Raw genomic sequence first — 20,606 nt, 5'->3', positions numbered from 1 at the left:
GAAGACCCATGGGTCTTTCCCATAGCATAAATAGAATTCTATTCCGGTGCATATTGTTTCATTCACAGGAAATAGTCCCTAAATTACATCATAGGCCAGTTCTACTATATTCTGTTGATGTTTATTATGGAACTATTATAGGAATGACATGATTCCTGTCCCCAGTAGCTAGTATGTGCCATCCATGTTCACGATTCTAAAGCTGGGGGCAGAGATGGGAGAAACATAGGTGACTGAAGTTCTAGGACATCTCGCCATCTTATCAATGTTAAAATATTAGCAAAACTTTCCTTCATTTGTTTCCCTAAGCTCATAAAGGTGGATATGTCGCCAAGCACAATACTTTTCCTTACCTCTACTATTTGCTGAGCTGATAAACCAACTTATTTTTGGACAGTAGTTTCAGGGGGAGGAGAAGTAGGTTAGATTGGTGTTGCAGAAATCACTCGTCATCTCCCAGTATCCACCCTTCCCTTCTATGGTAATAGCTTAGAACCCCAAATTTAAGCCGTGCCTACAGCCACTCGGCATTAAGACTGCGTTTCCTAGCTTTCCTTGCAGCTAGGCAGGCAACAGACTGAGTTGTGACCAATGCAAGTAGTTTCGTAAAAGTGTCTAGTGGCAACTCCTAGAAACTCCCCTTAAGATGCATAATGCGTATGCACTTGGTCTGTTCTTCTTCATGTCTTTCTCTATCCTGCTCCCTAAAATGTAGAAACCACCACCCTGGAGCATGAGGTTGAAGCCACGCTTGAGGGAGCAACTACAGAGATGGTGCAGCATACCATACCCTGAGAGAAATGATAACTTTTATCCAGGGCGCTGTTATTCGAAGTTCGCTTGTCATCACAGCTGAAGCTAATCCCAACCAATACATCTAGCAAAAATTTCCTCTAATTCGAGTGCTCAGGGATGTGTCTCACAGCATCAGTCTCAGCTGCCAAGAACAATGTGCCTGTCCCCGTCAGCTAGTCATGGCGTCTTTAGTCACTCCGAGACATTGCACTCTGTCATCGAGGTCCTTCATAAAAGCCTAATGTAGTGAGCATCACCTGTTACCTGAGCATCAAAGTGAGAATAATGGTTTCACATCTAATGTGATTCGAGCTCAGCCGCAGGGGCTGGTTCCGGCGCACGCCATTGTCCCCCACTTCTGTATTTCTAGAACCTGGACTCTAAATCCAAAAACGTCTGTAAAGGCAGATGAGAGGAGCGCCTACTCCTCCTTGATGCTGGTTTTGTTATTACGGAAGTTGTACATGTAAATCATTCAAACAGTACTAAACTATGTCGGGGGAAATGTGTCCCACATCCCCAGTCTCGCTCCCTAAAAGTCACTATGTCAAAAGCTTTTGTGATGTCCTTCTAGAACTTTTCCAGGTGCATAGAACCCTCTTTTTTTTTTTAAAAAAAAAAAAAAAGCATAACTATATAAATGTGTACATATGTAACATAAATGCTGCACCGTAATATACTTCTTTAAAAATATAGTGATAATTCTCAACATCTTTCCAAACCAGCATAGTATCCCATCGTACAGTTGCGGTACCATAATCAATTTAACTGGTTTTCTGTTAATAGGTACTCGTTTCCAGATTTTTGCGATTATGAATGTCTCTGCGACAGGTTTGCATCCGTGTGTATGTTTGTGCGTATGCACCAGTAGGTCTGTAGGGGGCGATACAGAGCATGGGACTTGCTGGGTGAAACTGGCTGTTAAATATGGGCATAGTCGTGTCCTCTGCAAATGCACTCCCACCAACGCTGTCTCGAGGCTGCTTTTTAAACTCAGGTTCCCGTCAGAAGCCACACTTTGACATCCACTTCATTTCCTACTCATTTATGACTTTGGTTATTTGGGTTTCTGGTCAGAGAAAGCATGGTATCTGACTTTTCAAAAGATAAATGAGAAACAGGTGAGTGATCTGCTCCAATATAATAGTACGTATTGTTTAAAGTGCGTTCTGAGCAAAAGTTACATCTTATGGCTGAAAGGATGCTAGTGCTCGTTCCTATTTAAGGTGTGGGCATTTCAAATGCTCAGGAAATGAAGGAAGTGGCTGGAGAGCGTTGGGGAGAAAGGATCGGGAATGCAGCTAGGAATATCAAGGCCAGTCTTCCAGATCCCAGGCTCCAGAGAAGTTATTCCACCACACAGACAGAAAGGACTTTGAATATCATTGGAAATGGAGAGATACCTCATGTAAGGTCTGGGAAAAGGTCCCAATTTAGAGCTTATTCAGTATCTTGTGATCTCTAACCCCCCATCCCTATATTTAACACTTCCCCTCTTTTCTCAGAATCTTTGAAAAAAAAAAAACAGCCTTAGAGTGTGCATCGGTAGTAGGGTGGTGATGGAGGATTTTTTCACATTGCCTCTGGTGTCCAATGAGCTACTTGGATAAATGCTTAGAACAAAAGAAGCTTTGTATCTGTTCTGCTATGTTCATGCTCCCTAGACTCGTGCCTATTATCCGTTTAATTTAGAAGAGTTCTTATCAAAGGAAGACATGGGGAGTTAGAGCATTTTCTCTGCACTGATGAAAGGGCTACTCGGAAGCCTGAACCTTAGCCTCATTTCAGGGGACCGGCCCTGCCCAGCCTTCTTGACGAGGCTGTCTTGGAAGTAGGTAGCACCCTCTCCTGGGCTAAATCCAAATGTTTTCTGTGTCCTGAAGTCATCTGGGATGATAACTGGCATTTCCCTTTCTCTGGCAAGCTCTGCCCCACCACTGCCCCCTCCTGGACTCTTCTGTTTTTCCTTTGAATGCTGCACTGATCCGTTTGCCAAGGCGAAGGAGTAAAATTGGAGATTCCAAGTAAGAGATTTGCGAGGGAGTAAGAACTTACTTGAGTACTACTGGGTGCAGGACACCAGGGCAGGGGTGGGAGTGAAAAGAAAAAAAAAACTTGTAGTCAGTATAGAGAAGGAATGTGAAGGAAGAATGAATAACTAAATGCACCACTATTTAAAACAATTGCAAGACAATCGAAGCGCTAAAGGGACTCTCCATATGGCAGAAATCCTAGAGCGGAGAGGTGACGTTTGTTACCTGCCAGTCTCTTCATGCAATGGCAGACACGAGGGCAGGAGTTGCCCAGAGGAGGGGGTAGCGGCTCACCTCTAAGAAGTAACCTCTGGAAATAGATGTATTGAAGTGTTCTTTTATAGAACCACTTAACATAAAACTGCAAATCTGAAGGCTTTAGGACACTTCTACCACAAACTTCTACGGGCTTCTCATGTCTTCACCAGTCACTTGTTTCTCAATGAAAATTGCAGAAAACTGAGAAATTTTAATGGTTCCTTCTCAGTAATACTCAGTGTTCTAGTTTCTATTTCATCCAAATTCTTATTTTAATTGGCATATATGTTCTGCTATATTTAACTCTGGCTACATGCTAAAGACTATGGGCGTTGTTCATTTACCTCATAAGTCAAGGATTATGTCTGTTTTGCTTGTTTAATTTTCAGTGCAACAATAACAAAAAATGATAATAGCCTCAAGCCAGGCACATAATAATTTTATATTACTTCATCTGATGCTTACAATTACCTGATGGGATAAGAACTATCTTTATTATCCCTATTTTTACAGATGAGGAAATTAAGGTTCAAAGATGTTCAGTAACTTGCCAAGTAGCTCAGGTGGGATCTGAACGTGGATGTCTAGCTTTAGAGACGTTGTTCCTCTCCACTGTGCATATTGTCTGCCTTAGCATTTGCAAGTAATTAATAAATGTGCGACTAAGGAAGTGATCATGTTATCAAGTGTAGTTTATTTCAAAAAGATTAATGTGATTTAGGCATCACAAAATTGAGCTAGGGAGGAAGTAAAGTGTTTCTGGTATCTTGGGAGTATTTTGTTAATAGAAGAGGCTGTGAGAGCACGATTGGCTTACTCCAGCAAAGCACACGGCACAGACCTTCGGGGTCATGGCCAAGACTTAATGAATGCTTACTGTGTTCCAAGAACTGCGCTCGCTCAAAATGAAACCTTGCTGTTTCATTTCATCCTCACGACAGCCTCACCTTACAGAAGAGGCTCTGAGAGATGAAGTGACTTGCCCAGGGTGACCCAGCTAGGGATGCGGGCAGTCAAGGCCCTCTACTGCTGCTCCCCTGGACTCCTCTCAGATGCCACAGGGGGGCTTCTAAGAGCCATACTCTCTGGGGCCAAGTGGGAAAAGTCAGACTGTGTCCTGTGAGCACCTGAACAAATGTCTCACCACCTCTGAGAAGTTCCCTCTTTGAATGGAGAGGGGGTGGGGGGGGGCAAGAGGAGGGCTGGAATCTGCCAGGATTCTGTCAAACGTGGGTGCTGGGAAGGCTCTTCCTGGACCTGAGGGTTGGAAGGCATGTGTCTGCTCCAGGCGAAACCCAGAATGGGCCCAGAAGAATCATGTCAAGGCCTAGGAGAAGACTGCAAATATATTTGGACTCAGTCTATACAATTTGACCTCTCATCTTCAGAAGCAGGAGTGGGTCTTGTGATTTTGTAGTTTCTAACTCTGCTGGTTGTACCATCGGGACTTAATAGATATGAAGGAATGAATGAACAAATGAGTGAATGAATGGCAGACAAGGCAAAGGCAGTTCGTGTTTGGTTGGGTAGGAGTCTGCTTAGGAATTTATTTCTTCCAGATACGTATATAAAATAATAGTCCTAGTTGCTCTTATGAAAAATATCCATAAAATATTGTTTCAGCTGGATTTCGAGTTCGGGGATCTGGAGACAGAATGTCTGGGTTCAGATTCTTGTTCTGCCACTCCCAGCTCTTTATTTGCAGCAAGTCGCTGGACCTCTCTAGCTCTCAGTATCCACTGTGGGGTGCTGTGAGTTTATGCAGGTCAAGCACCTGGCTGGAGTGAGCATTTGGTAAATGCCAGGTATGGTAGTAGTAATGCCAGTGTGCCCGTCCAGCTGGAATCAGTGTAGCCTCTGTGCTTTACAACACAGCTGCGAATTGTGTCCTCTGCATGCGAGTGCAAAATCCTCAGTCCCAAATTGAACCCAAACATAGAGGAACAAACACCTGGCCCTAAATATAATTTCCTCTTGCAGCTCATTGCAGGCATGAGGAAATCGCCAGGGGCAGGACCTGGGAGTGCGGCGGCAGCCCCATAATTTCCAGAGCCCTTCTCCTAGACTGACACATAATTGTCAGATTGTTTTATGAGAGAAGCTTCCTGCCCCCTTCCTGACTTGCTTCCAAATGTGCTCATTCCCGAGGAAGCCTCACTTCTCCCTCTCGCTCTTAATCGCTCCTTTCCTGCCTGCCCTAGCCCCAGGGCTGGGGTGATTTCCTAAATCACTCAGAATTGGCTTCCAGCACTGGCGCCCAGGGTGGGCTGGAGGAGAGGGCAGCGTTTGTTCTAAGTGGCTTGTGACCCAGAGGTCAGAGATGCTTCCATTCTGTTTGATGTCTTTCCCAGGGGGCCTTTCCTCACCCACCCCCTTCTCCTTTCCTCCTGAGCTGGCTTTAATTCTAAAGTCAGGAAGGAATTAGGGAATTGAGTCCTGCTGCTTTCCTATCCAGGGTGGCAGCAAGGCCCAAAGCGGACAGCAGGAGTTCCGCCTCACTGCCTCAGCCCTTTAGTCCCTCCCACACTCAGACCCCAAATCAGGAGATTCCCTTCCGAACTGAGCTCTGTAAGATTCGCGCAAGGCATTCCTCTCCTTAAGGCTTTTCCCCCCTTTTTCTAAAAGCCCAATCTTAGGAGGAAGTGAAAAGCCCTAACATTTTTAGCTTAATTTTCCCCATTTGAGAGATTTCAGAGGAAGCAGCGTGGGGCTTTTTGTATTTTAACTATTTTTCTTTATTACTAAAGCAATACACAATCATCATAAAAATTTCAAACAGAATTATTTCCAGACGTAACCACAGTTAACAGCATTTTGTATATCCTTCCAGAAATCTTCTAGGCACATACAAACATATATCTTATTATTATTCTTATTATTTTTTTTTTACCCAAATAAAAGTATATTGGACATCTTGTTCTACAACTTGCTATTTTCACTTAGTACATTTTGGATGTTATCTAGTTAAAGAATCTAGATAAACTCATTTAAAAAATTGCTATGTAGTATTCAATTGTGTGAACATACTAATGTATTTACCTGCCCCCTATTAATGAATAGGTTGTTTTGCTTTATTTCAAGCAGTGTTACAATAAATATCCTAAATTTACATCTATCTCTTATATTTTTAAAATAACTTACTTAGAGTCACATTTTTTTTTTTTTTGATTAAAGGGTCTGGAAAGTTAAAATTTTGACAGATGTTATCAAATTGTCCTTCAAAAAGTTTATGCCATTTTAAACTCCAGAATGAATGTATGAGAATGCGTGGTTGTGCACACCATCACACATATGTGTACCATCAAACTTGTTAATTTCGCCAATCTTAAAATAAGTGTTTTCCGTTATTATTTATATTACTATTTCCTTAAGCTTCCAACCTTATTCCTAAACAATGACCACTTTTTTCCTGAGAATTTTCTGCTCATGTAAAATTTCCTATTGAACTATTTACCTGGGTCTTATTGATTTGAAGATCTCTTTATGTATAAAGGAAAACAATCCTTTTCTGCCATAGGTATTTTCAGTAGTTCCCCACTTTCTCAATTGTCATTTGGTTTTGTTTATGATATTTTTTCCATATAAATTTTGAAAATTTATTTTAATGGCAAATTTATCAATTCTTTTTTTTTGCTTCAGGATATGCTTAGGAACTCTTCCACAAACTAAGATTTTTTTTTTTTTAAATCGCCCACTTTTTCTATTTTTTTTACATTTAAATCTTTAACTAAAATTTGGGGGAAGAAAAAATTATTCAAAAAGATTGATTTTATTTCTCATTCACCTAATCAGTTGTTTTCATACTGTTTATTAACTAATGCATCTTTTCTTGGAGCTTTCAAAAAAAACTTCTTAATATAAGAAAAACACGTATTTTTTCATGATGGCTTTCTCACTCTGTGAAGCTCTTCAGAGAAGGAAGTAATTTGAATCTTGACTGACTTTAAAGATGCTGAGACCCATCTTCCAAAAAGTAGCATGTTAATTGCTAGTATTTGATAAGACTTTGGGAAATAAATTAATCATAAGATGGATTACCAGAGGCGTGTTTTCCATTCATTTAGTCAAGAAGCCCTTATTGCCTATAGGTATAGTGGCCTATGGGATCTCACAATGATTATAAACAATCCTTGCCCTTGGGAAGTTTATAATATAATAGAGAGGTGTCAGGTCTTTCCTTTTATGTAGGCATATGTACGTAAACAATTCATTAATGTGCCCTGGGTTCCTTGAAAATGTAAGGAAAGGAAATTCAAATTTGTTGAATTGATTCTTTTGGGAAATAAGCTATTGCATAATTGAAAGTTGGAAAAGGACATCAGGAAACATTGTAAGGTACCTCCATTTTAGGAAAATGTATGTTGTTTGTATTCCTGTGTGGTTTCATTTGTCTTAGAAACAAAGTCCTTCCTGAGAAGAATGCCCCCTCAGGTTTAGAATTTCAGAGTTGGGGGGGTAGAAAGGAGAATAACTATTCATTATTATCCCCATTTTACTGAACTAAAGCTCTGTGTCTTATCCATGCTCACTACTAAATAGCAGAGGTAGAACTGCAATCCAGCTCTATCTACTCAAGAGTTGTGATATTGGGTGAGTAGCTACCCAATAGCTACTCACCCAAACTGTTATGTGCTCTGAACATTGGTTTGTATGGGGTTAGAATGCCCAGCCCCAGACAATCAGGCTGTCCAACTTCTCTGTGGACGTGTGCACAGGTGGCTCAACTTACTCACCAAGGCCAAGCCAGTACGAGGTCGGAGAGCCCTTTGTCTAAGATACGTATATATAATGAGCCCAGCAAGAAACCAACTAAGCAAGGACGACACACACACGAATAGTTGCCAGAGCATCACACAAGTTTAATCATACCAGATCCTGATGGATTTCAGTCCTAGCAGACCACCCAGAGGTGCTGGTGGAGACAAGACACATATTAAGCAGTGACCGGTCGATACTGGCTCGGATGCTGTCGATCTGCAATGGTCGATCAGCAGAGGCCTCTTCTTCAAAGCAGAGCAGTCAGGAACCAAGAGACGGAGGAATATAGTCCCAGGAGGATAGGGACCACGCTCTCTAAATCTGCATTAGAGTCCCTTTTGCTCTATACTCTATGATGACGTCTTTGGTGTCTTATCAACCAGCCGCACGGGTGTCTGCTTATCTTACACACTTCGGGTAGCTAAGACATTTTTGGGGCGGCGGGGGGGGAGGGTTGCATTATCTGGGTCACACACACAGACCACTGCAACAGTAGCAACAGGGAGAAATACAACTTTTAAATTCTTATATCACACACACACACACACACACACACACACACAAGAAATCATGTTTGCCACTCGGATTACTGTAACATAGGCCATCTCATTTCCTTTTGTAAATATCCTTTTTTATAGACTCTTTTGCAGCTAGAGGACTGTATTAGTTTGCTAAGGCTGCCATAACAAAATACCACAGACTGGGTAGCTTAACCAACAAATTTAATTCTTACAGTCTAGAGGCTAGAAGTCTAAGATCAAGGTGTGAGCAGGACTGGCTGCATTAGACGCCTTTCCCTTGGTTTGCAGATGGCTGCCTTCTTACCATGTCCTCTGCGTGCGTGCATCCCTGATGGCTCTCTACATGCACAAATTTCCCCTTAAAGAACACCAGTCAGGAGGAATCAGGGCCACCCTAGTGGCCTTGTTTTAACTTAATCATAGCTATCTAAAGACCATGTCTCACAATATAACCACATTCTAAGGCACGGAGGTTTAGGGCTTCAACATATGCATTTTGGCGACACCATGCAGTTCATAACTGGAACCAAACCTAGTCAGGCCATCAAGACCTGAGGAGAAATTTAAACTGGGTGCTACTAGGACGGATTTTTTTCCAAGATCAATAGGCCCTTGTGAAGAGAAAGTCTTTTAACCCCCTACTTGCCTCCAGTTTCCAACGCTGATGCCTTGAGCTGTGGCAGCTATCTTGGGATCAGCAAATGAAAAATATATGCACAAAAATCCTCTATGCTGGGTTTGATTAAGCAGAAGGATGGAAAGACCTGCTACCTTCACAAAATTGCTGAGTTGCTAAATGAAGCCTGAGATCGTCCTTATGCAACTTCTACCGTTGTTTATTAGGTTTTCTGTTATTTGCAGAAAACATTCCTAACTAATATAGAATTTTAATTATTTCTTCACTGGGCTATACTGACTCCCAGGGAAAGCATAGCTGTCCTGTCTCATGTTAATTTTAAAACATTGGGATGCTGCTTAAATCTCTCCAGCTTCCCTTAGCAGCCAGCTAGGGCTCATCAGCCAAGAATTCATCTTAAACTTCCTGAGCCCTTTTACCTTTCCCGTTCATGCCAACTCCCCAGAGAGAGAGTTTTAGGAGTTCATTTTCTGCTCAGTTGAGTATTGCTTTTGTTTATTTCTAAAAATTACTCCCACAAAGTTCTGAGGGCTTATTGGGGTTCTCATATGCCAGGATTGGATGAACAAATCTATATTTTCTCTGTGCACGAACTCTGATTATTATGAACCTGAAACATAGCCCTTCTTACTATGATCATTAGAACTCGAGGGTGGGTGTTCAGGGAGCATTTTAATTTTCATTTTAGATCCTTCTTTACAGTTTTACCATGGTCAGTTACTACTTTTATAAATGAAAACATGAATACAAATTGTGATAACTTAGAAAGAGGGGAACAGAACCTATCTCCCCATCTTTCTAAATGAGAGCCCTTATATTTTTACTCCATTATTAGATACAATTTTATCTCTTCAAGTTACTGTTCAAGGAAATGTTCCCTCATCTTGTGAAGGGAAGAAATGCTGGAATGGTAGATGCCATGAGATGGCACGTAAGAAACAGTCTTTGGAGGTATTCTGTCTAGGTCTGAATTCTACCTCTGCCCCTATCAATTTTGTGCCCTTGGGTAAGTTACCAAACTTCCCTAAGCTTCAGTTTCATCATCTAAGAAATGGGGATGAAATTATGATTCATGGCATAGAGTTGTTGAGAGGATTCACTATCTACTGTCAGTCAAGGGCTTGTCGGCTCAGTGGCTAGCATATCTTCAACACTAAATGCCCGCCATTCCTGTTGCTATTAAGATTTTTATGCTGTGCTGTTATCATGGATTTTATTTTTTCAGACTTATATATATTTTTAACTTTTTGTTTTGGTGTAATTTTAGGTTTAAAGTTGAAAAGAAGTATAGATAGTTTTTATATGTCCCTTACCCAGTTTCCCCCATTTTTAACATCTTACATTACCATGGTACCTTTGACAAAACTAAGAAACTAGGAGACGCTGGTACATTACTCTTAACAAAACTCCAGAATCCAATCCTGGGCACCACATGACATTCGGTTGTCATGTCTGCCCAGGCTCCTCCAGTCTGAGAGTTGCTCAATCTTTCCTTGTTTTTCATGATCTCAACAGTCTTCAGGAGCGAGTTCTGGACTTTTATATAGAAGTGGAAAAATCCATGCCACTTTTCCCAGACCAAATTTTTCTGTTTCAGAGTCTTCTGAGCCCATGGACAAAAGTAGAAAACATTGATTAAAGGAAGTGAACCATGTTTTTTCCCTCTGAGGGTGTATGTCTGCCTTTGGAGGAGATCCTTTTAGAAGACTACACTTGCAAATGGGTTCTATATATCGAAGGAGGGCAGGGTGGAGTCTCCTGGTGGAAAAACGTGGATGTATTTGTGATAGGCTTGGTAACTGGTAACTCTTGATTCTCATGTCTGTTGAGTCCTGGGTGACATCAGAAATTCTATCAACACTCACCCTGAACTCTCCTCCGTGGCCCATGTTGCATAGCCCTACAGCTGCCCCTTCAAGGAGACAAAATTCATCTCTAAAAGAAGGAGAAAGTCTCCATTTGAGCAGATCCACAGCTGTGAACACTAATACCTTCTGGGGCTTAGTACTTTTCCATTCATGGCCATGTTCAGACAGCCCCGAAGGACATCTGAGGCCCATTAAGTCCAGATTTACATTCTTCTCCAACGAATGGCAATGCTTCAGAAAGTTTATTTAACATAAAGTACACTTTAAAAAAAGTTTTTGCTTCTAGAGTATAGGAGTTTATGTGACTTCAGTGCCCCTCTTTCTGGGATACAATAAACAAAACAAGGAAATGGCAAAGTCTATAGGTTTTTTTCTCTCTCTGGGTGAATGGCTAGTTTATAATACTGTGGGGTGAAACTCCTATGTAGAAAGGAAAAAGAAAGATTGTTTTCTCTTGAGCAGAGTTGTTTGTGTTCATATTTATGGAAGTTGATTACTTATGGAAAACCTAACTCCTTCCTTATCACTTTTCAAGTTACCTTGATTCTTTCTATTCCAACTTGCATAATTTATAGCCCATGCATGTGTAAAGTCTTGGGATGGACCTTAGAAGTGATGGAATTGAATTATCTGAAACTGTTTCTTGTGCAAGTGTGTGTGCACGCATGTGCATGCATGCACATGTGCCTGAATTGCCCTTCTCTTTAGGGTTCTTTCATAGTCTGCAGGGTTGATTGGTTCCAGCAGAGCCTTTAAATTAACCAAACCAAGAACCCAAAGTAAGGAGATATTCCCTGGAGTCAGACAATCCTTCCCAAAGTGAATTTCAGATATTTTTATTTTATTTTAACAGCTTTGTTGAGGTATAATTTATATACAATAAATTAACTTTTTAAAGTTGAGGTACAATTGACATATGACATATTAGTTTCAGGTATATGATGTAAAGATTGGATACTTGTATATATTGTAAAATGATCACCACAATAAGTCTAGTTAAGCTCTGTCACCCAGAAATTTTTAAAAGAGTTTTTGAGCCAAGAGATGCCACTTTGGGGTAGATCAGGCATCAAGTTAGAAGTCTGGATCTAGGAGAGGTGGGGAGATTGGAGTTGGAGGAGCAGAGAGATGACATGTAAACAACAAATGATCACAATGGCATTTAAAAGAGAAACAGGTCTTGATAGTAAACATCTCAAAGCACTATACAATTATTTGTCATTGATGGGAGTACTTTATCGGAAAAATTAGTCAATATTTGACTAGAGAATTTTTTTCCTCAGTATTAATAGGTCAAATTTAACATGAAAAAATTCCAAAGAATTATCAGACTCAGGTGGTAGTAGAGTTTTGTGGTATTAAATATTACTAGAAATAAGTCGGTCCTGGGAAGAGCTGGATATTACATTTGTTGCAGTTGTATTACTGTAATGGGATTTGGTCTACCTGGAACCAAAAGTTCCTGCCAACACATCAATGTTAAAATTCACTCATCTATCAAAGTTTTAACTGCCACTTAAAGTTATTTTTTGGAATATTATGAAGAATTGTCTAGTTCTCATTTTGGAGGTGGTAGACACATTTTGCTTAGCTTGACATGAAGTCATGTAGCAAATTGTTGATGGGCACAATTCCAGGCCACAGCCTCTTTAACAGAGCTCTGGGAACCAGTGTTCTGAGCTTCTTTCCTACTCTGGAGCCTGCTGCATTTCATAAATAGCACTAGGCATGGGACTGAGGACCCAGGGGTCCTAGAGATTAGCCATGGATATTATTGGAATAAAGTCTGGGGCAGGTGAGGTGTGTGGAGGTAAGGCCAAGTCCTAGTGTAAAAATGGTCAGCTTGGAGCTGGGCCTCACTGCCCACATTCCCCACCCCAAGGTGCCAGGCGAGCACGGAAAAGAGGCCCCACCCTTTAACTTCGTTCCTGTTTGAGACTCACAGCCTTGTTTTCAATCTGCTTTCTCTAATGTCTTTTATCATGATTCTAATACCCATCGTGTCAACATACTATTGTTGAGAGTCATCAAAAAAGCACCACTTTTAGAGGATATGCCAAGGGAGAGCAAGGGTGGCTCCTCATGTCTCCCCGGTCCCAGTGGCTCCTTTCCCTGAATGAATCTGTTTAATGAGTCAAGAATATTCCATTAACCAAACGCGTGCAGCTGCCAACAGGAATGTTCCAAAGAAAATAAATGAAAACTTGTCTACTTTGTACTGTTTTTATGGGCAGTCTCTTTTTAAAATCATGGAACATGGGCTGGCTGTTTCTTCTCAGGTTGTAGCACATTAGAACAAACTTACACCAAAAGGCCTGGGAATGTTTTCATGCAGTGATAATTCATAGTACAAAATTTACAGTACTTTACACTCCTCTTTCCTCAGCGCCTAAGGCACTGCCAGTTAAGAAACTAAACCCCGAAGGAGGCACATTAAGTCTTGGAGCCATTGACTTCCAAGTGAATGCAATTACAACAACAACAAACAACAACAATGAAACAATAACAATTATTATTATTTTAAAATGTAATCTATTGATCAGTCCTTAAATACGTGCTCTTATGTCTCTCTTAATGACTAGTCAAGTCTTTAAGTGTCAAGAAAGTTTGAAGGAGTGAAGAACATTGTCAAATAATCAATGTCATCATTTTCTCCACTTTAGAGAATATGGAGTTCTTTTGAAATTCTCTTGAAAGGGCTAATACACTTCTTTTTAAAAAATTTTTTAATTAAAAAAAAATTTTTTTAGGCGAGGCAACCCTTGGTTGACCTCACAGATTGCAAGGACCTTGTCAGCTTACAATCCCTTATTTTTTAATTTTTTATACCTACAATACCTGGTTTTTCTAGGTGGTCTCCCATCCAACTACTAACCAGGCCCGGCCCTACTTAGTTTCCAAGATCAGACAGGATCGGGCTTGTTCAGCGTAGCATGGCCATAGGCAGAAAGAGCTAATATACCTCTTCAAGCTCCAAATTTTCCTGCTTATTATTATTCTCACTTTCTTTTCAGATGAGGAACCTGCTTATTTTTAGGTAATTAATCAAGAGTCTTCATGTGGTGAAGTGGGTAAGAATCTGGACTTGACTCAGGCAAACCTGAGTTCAAGCCCTGGCTCTGCCACTCATATCCTGTGTGGCCTTGAACAAGTTATTTAACCTCTCTGAACTTGTATTTCGCCAACTCTAAAGTGCACAACAGTGAGAATTAAACAGGATCACATATGTGGAGCCCTTGAATCCTTTTCAGGAGACAGACTAGCAAGATGATTAAGAGCAGGGACTTTAAAGTCAGCCAAGCTTGAGTCCGATTCCCACCTGTGTGACCATGGACATGTCACTTAACCTTGCTAAGCCTGTTTTCTCATCTGAAAAATGGTGACAACAATAGTATCATCTACATCATGATAATTAAATGACACATACTAAAGTAATTTATCAGAAGGATAAGGTGTAGCTCAAAGGACAACCTAGAAGACTATGCTTAGAGAATGTGAATCGAGGTAGACTTGGAGATCTGCTGAACATGTTATCAAATAATAAATAAATCCATTCAGCTGCTTTTTGTCTTTTGATTGGAGAATTTGGACAATTAACATTTAAAGTAATTATTGCTAGGCATGGATTTATTATTACGATTTAGTTTATTACATTCCGGCTGTTTTATAGTCCCTTTGTTCCTTTCTTCCTCTCTTGCTCTTTGTGATTTGATGATTTTCTGTCATGGTGTGCTTTGAGTTCTTCCTTTTTTTATCTTTTATGTATCTACTATAGTTTTTTATTTTGTAGTTGCCATGAGGTTTACATAAAATATAGCTATAACAGTCTATTTTAAGCTGATAACATTAAATTCATATAAAAAAAAAACTCTACATTTTTACACTCCCCATCACATTTTTTTGATGTCACAATCAATATTTTTTGTATTGTGTATCCATTAACAAATTACTGTAGTTATAGTTATTTTACATATTTTAGTCTTTTAACTTTTATACCGAGTTATAAGTGATTTACTTACCACCATTACAATTTAGGATATTTTGAATTTAATTATATATTTACTTTTACCAGTTAGTTTTACACTTTCACATGTTGTTATGTTGCAAATTACCATCCTTTTGGTTCAACTCAGAGAACTCTCTTTAACATTTCTTATAAGGCCAATCTAGCAGTGGTGAATTCCTTCAGCTTTTGTTTGGGGAACTCTCTCAATTTCAATGCTGAAGAATAACTTTGCTGGGTAGAATATTCTTGGTTGCCCGTTTTAGTCTTTCAGCATTTTGAATATATATGATCTCACTCCCTTTTGGCCTGCAATGTTTCTCAGAAAAAATGTTGATAATCTTATAAGGATTCTCTTGAACATGACACTTTCCTTTTCCCATGCTTTTTAAGAAGACTCTCTGTCTTTAACTTTTGACAATTTAATTATAATGTGTCTCATTTTGGGTCTCTTTGGATTCTTTTTTAGATAAGCTTTGAGTTTCGTGGACATAGCTGTCCGTTTCTTTCCCCAGGTTAGGGGAAAAGAAATAGCCACTGTTTCTTTGAGTAAGTTTTCTTGCCTCTTCTCTTTATGAGATATCTGTATTACATATATTTGTCCACTCGAAGGTGTCGTAAGTCCTTTAAGCTATCTTCGCTTTTCTTTCATTCTTTTTTCTTCTATGATTGGATGATTTACACAGCTTTATCTTTAGGTTCTCTGATCTTCTTTATCTATTGAACCCCTTTATCAAATTTTTCCATTCAGTTATGATATTCTTTAGCTCTATGATTTCTGTTTGATATTTTTAAATTTTTTATGTCTTTGTTGAAATTCACTTTGTTTATGCATTGCTCTCCTGACCTTAGTGAGCATCTTTATGACCATTGTTTTGAACTGTTAGATAAATCACTTATCTTCATTTCACTAAGGTTGGTTTCTAGAGATTTATTTTGTTCTTTTGTTTGAAATACATTCCTTTGTTTCTTAATTTTCCTTGACTCTCTGTGCACATTAGATAAAACAGCCACATCCCTGAGTCTGGACAGATTAGCCTTGTGTAGATGAACCTCGTCAATGAGTCCAGACTGGGCTTCCTGTTGCCTCTCAAACCATTGTGATTGTACAAGACACCATCTTCATCCTTAGTGGCTCCTAATAGATGAGGGTGTGCCAAAACTTGTCAGTTTCCCAAAAGCAGGGTAAATACCTACATGCCTGTTCAAGCTCCCAGAGAACTACTAATTGCTTCCTAACTCCCCAGTGGAGGCTAAATGAAACCCTGACCTTCAGGCAGCAACTTGGAAAGACAGGAGGTTCAATACACAGTCCAGCTCCTATCAGAAGGAAACTCGGAGCTGAGTGTTCTAGTTTATTCATTCTATGTTGAACCAGAGAGAATAGTTGCTGGGAGTGCTTGCATGCCCAAATAGAACCATCTCTTTATTTTGTGTGGTCTTGGGGAACTTGTGAATATGGAGCCACATTGGTTCCAAGCGCTACGTGATTTGGGAGCCAGTCTCTTGTGTGACAGCCATAACAGTTGGCATGCTAGATGTTTGGCACTTTACAGGGAGAAGCTGGAGACTTGGTTTTACTGTCGGAGGGAGCCATGGGAAGACAGATGGGGATGTGCCCACTAGCTCTTTCAGGTTTCCAGGGGGATGCCAGTCAGCTCCCAAATGCAGGCTAATTAGAATCCAGAACCCCAGACAGCAGTTGGACAAGTCTGCAGTCAGATCTCTTCTAGGGATAAATGGGGAGATGGTTATTTTTGTCTGATCCCTCTGTGCTGAGCTGAGAGATGGTGTTGAGGGGATTAATAGCTGTGGGGAGTGTTCACGTGCTCATTTATCAACTGCTCCTTTATTTGTTTTAGTCCTATGGAACTTGTGAATGCAATCCCCATTGGCTTTCAGAGCTAGGTGATTTGGGGACCCATCTCTTGAGTGTCAGTCTTAAGAGCTGAGGCACTAGATGTGTAATCCAAATCCTTTGCTCCTTAGAGAGAAGCTGAGTTCCTTCCAAATTGTAAAGTGCTGTGCTAGGGTGGGGTTTATGGTGAGAGTGCTTCTCAGCTTTTCTTACCCATTTCAATGTATTTTCTCAGTTTCCTAATGTATAGGAGTCACTCAACTAGTTTCTGGATTTCTCTCAGAAGGAATTGACCCATGCGTAGCTTTGTATCAGTGTATCCATGGGAGGAGGGAAAGTCAGGAGCCTCCTATGTCATCATTGTTTAAGGAGTGTAGAATTTTAACTTGCGCACAACAGTGTTAATGTACTTAAGGCCACCAAATTGCACCTTTAAAAATGGTTAAAAAGGAAAATGTTATGTTATGTATATTTTGCCATAATAAAAATAAATTTAAATCCATGATGAACAAAATATCAAAATTGCCCTTTCCCATTACTAATAACGTCTTTGGATGAGCAGAAGGAATTTTGCATTAATAATAGAAGTATTAATTTTGTAGATCAGTATAGTCCAGTCGGTGAATATTCCCTTCTGTGGTAGAGCGCCTGTGTCCTGCATAATAAATCGTTGCCTTCCCCAAGATGGTGAAGATATTAATGTTTTCTTCTAAAAGCTTTATTGTTTTATCGCATTTAGATTTTCAGTCTGTCTGACATTTATTCAGGGGTATGGTTTGAAGTAGGGGTCAAGATTAATTTTTTCCAAATGAATATCTTTCCCCATGGCAGTGTGATCCTACGCGTGGATCTACTTCTGAACCCTCTAGTCTGTTCAGTGATCAGTTCCTCTATCCTTATATGAATAAGTATAGCCAATTAATGCCTTAACCAATGTAGTTTAATAATAAGGCTTGATATTTGATAGTTTCAGTCCCTTGATTTTGTTATTAATTAAACATTATCTATTTTATTCTAGTTCTTTGAATTTTTATATGAATTTTAGAGTCAGCCAGTCAATTTCCAGGAAAAAGAGATAACAACCATGCCAAGGTTTTGTTAGCATTGCCATTGCATCTGTAGATCAGTGTGGGGAGACTTGACATCTTTGTATATTGAACTTTCCTGTCTGTAAATATACTGTATCAGTTCATTTATTTAGGTCTTGTTTTTCTCAGTTAATATTTTGTAGTTTTCAGTGTAGAGGTCTTACACATCTTTCATTTAATTTGTTGCCAGCTATTTCTTTCATGTTTTTTGATCCTATCGTAAATGGCATAATGTTTATTTTCCTGTGTGTTTGTTGCTTGTATATAGAAAAAAAATATCATTCTTAAACCAGTGACCTTGCTAAACTTGCTTATTAAACCTAATAGGTTCTTCTATATTATCTATATATACAATCATGTCATCTCTAAATATTGAGTTTTTTTTCTTTCCAATCCTTAGCTCTTTTATTTACATTTGATGCCTTATCGTTCTGAATAGGACCTCCAGTACAATGTCAAAAGCAGATATCTTGTTCTTATTCCATCTTTCAGGCAGAAAGCTTTCAATATTTTACTAGTATTTCAGTTAGCCTTTGCTGGGACAAACCACTCCAAAATGCAGTGGCTGAACATAATAATGATTTATTATTTATCACCATTCTTTGTGCTGGTTGGGCAGGTCCTCTGTTAGTTTCATGTAGGTTAACTCACGTGGCTGCTTGGCTGCTCGTACCTAGGCTGGAAGATCCAAGAGGGCCTTACCCACCTGTCTCGTAGTTGGTAAAAGCTCTTGGGCTGGGTGTTTCCTTTATCCTCCAGGATCATCTCATTATCCAGTAGCTAAGACTGGCTTCCTTAATAGTGGACTTAGGAGAGTTTTATAAGAAGCAGCCTGTCTTTTTAATAAACCATGGTTGACAATTGCAATTAGACATGGCAATGAGAGAGGGAAAAAGCAAAACTAAAGCCCGGAATTTCTATAGATAATTAGCTTATGAATAATCTAGTGCAAGAATCCGTAAAAAACAAAAAAAAAAAAAACAAAAAAAAAAACACCTTGGAGTTTTGAAAATTCTAGGTGCAGAGGAATGGATGAAGATCTGGAAATATAATTCCAGAATTATCAAGCCCCTGTCACAGTGAACAGTGGGTCATCCTGCCACCACATCCATCATTTCTCAAAAACAAAAACAAAAACAAAAAACAAAAAAATGTTTTAGATTATTGTATTATAAAATCATGTAATTCATTAGATCTTGGTGTGTTGTTCAAATAGTTTTAAAGGCAGCTTTTAGATTGCTTTAAACTTCATTGATTCCCAAGGCGTCATGTCCCACCTCTGCCTGAATATTATGCTACTCTAATGTCAGATTTCTAAGCAAAATATTTTATTCAGAAAATTTTAACAAAAGAAAAAGGGGGTATTTAATAAGCTGCTATCCTATAGTGAAGAGTCAAAGGAGAATATTTTACGAATTACTAGAAAGTGTTTTGATTAAACCTGGAAAATCCTGTCTTTAAAAATGAAAACTTTATTTAACCTAAGGATTTTTCTGTATAGGTTTGATGTATTGAAAGTCCTGTGTCTGAATTTTAAGTAAAAAATAGTTTAGAAATCAAAGCGAATGCTATATGTAGAATAAAATGTTAAACATATTTTATTTCAGAAATCAAAGGAAGTCCCTTAGTAAAGTTCAATTCCATACTATAACCAAGCAAATCTCAAGTTTTTTACTCAAGCAGATCTACTATAAAGATATCATCTCTTCCATATGAATTTTTAATTCTTAGAATTATTTAGGCAAAACCATAGGCAAATTGACAGTTTAATGTTCATGACACTGACCAACAGATATGCATATTTTTAATTATTTTCATCATGAAATGTGAATGAAAAGAAAGAATAGTGACATTGATTCTTTTCTTTGTTTTTTTTTTTTTTTTTTTTTAGGCTAATAAACTCTATAGAATTCCTATATACTGTTGCTATTGTTATAACATGCATTAAGTTTTCTCTTGGTGCTGTAACAAATTACCACAAAACAATACAAATTTATTACCTCAGTTTTGTAGGTCAGAAATCTGGGTGGGCTTAGTCCTCTGATCTTGGTCTCACAGACTGAAATCAAGTTGTGGGCAGGGCTGAGTTACTTTCTGGAGACTCAAGGGAAGAATCCCCGTCTATGCTCATTCAGGTTGTTGGCAGAATTCAGTTCCTTGTGGTTGAAGGGCTGAGGTCCCCATTTCCTTGCTAGCTGTCTTCTGGGCATTGCCCTGGGCTTCTAGAGACCTCTCATGCTATTGCTAAGAATAACAACAAAAACAACAACCAAAGGCTTTTAGGACTTGAATGAGAAGACTTAATCCTCATAAGCCTTGAAGTCTGAGCTCTCAGGGATTGTCAAGGCACATCGCATCTAGGGCTTTAAGACATGATGTCTTTGCTTATTTATTGATTATTCAAGGATTCTCAGGGTTTGGATTGATTGTTTTATGCTGTTCCTACTGTCACCATGTTTCCCAAAAATATCCTACCGCTTCTTCCAGGGAATTCTTGGTGTTGTGAGTTTTCACCCTGATAGTTATAGTTCTTTTGGCCAATTCCACCAAATATTGTGGCCTTTTAAAGATTAGGGCCTCCATTAGACAAGCTTGCTTTTGTAGATTTTTAAAAAATCAAATTTATTGAGTTACAGTTTACATATAATAAAAAGCACCCATATTAAGTGTACATTTTCATAAGTTTCAAGAGAGTTATACATCCATGTAACAATCACCACAATTAAGGCATACAACATTTTCATCACCTCTAAAAGTTTCCTCGGGGCCCATGCCAGTCAATCCTTA

General features: G+C 39.2%; 1 long non-coding RNA gene and 1 pseudogene across 3 annotated transcripts in view; one reads left to right on the top strand and one right to left on the bottom strand.

Annotated features, from left to right (window-relative positions):
* The window catches only part of LOC107500882, a 273,634-nt gene that overhangs the window by 170,416 nt on the left and 82,612 nt on the right, over nt 1–20,606 (top strand). The gene's annotated exons all lie outside the window — the stretch shown is intronic.
* On the bottom strand, nt 13,697–13,815 carry LOC118605646 (annotated as a pseudogene).

This window comes from Rousettus aegyptiacus, unplaced genomic scaffold, assembly GCF_014176215.1.
Source record: "Rousettus aegyptiacus isolate mRouAeg1 unplaced genomic scaffold, mRouAeg1.p scaffold_m13_p_7, whole genome shotgun sequence".
In the NCBI taxonomy this organism is placed as follows: Eukaryota; Metazoa; Chordata; class Mammalia; order Chiroptera; family Pteropodidae; genus Rousettus; species Rousettus aegyptiacus.
This window is presented reverse-complemented; position numbering and strand designations above follow the sequence as displayed.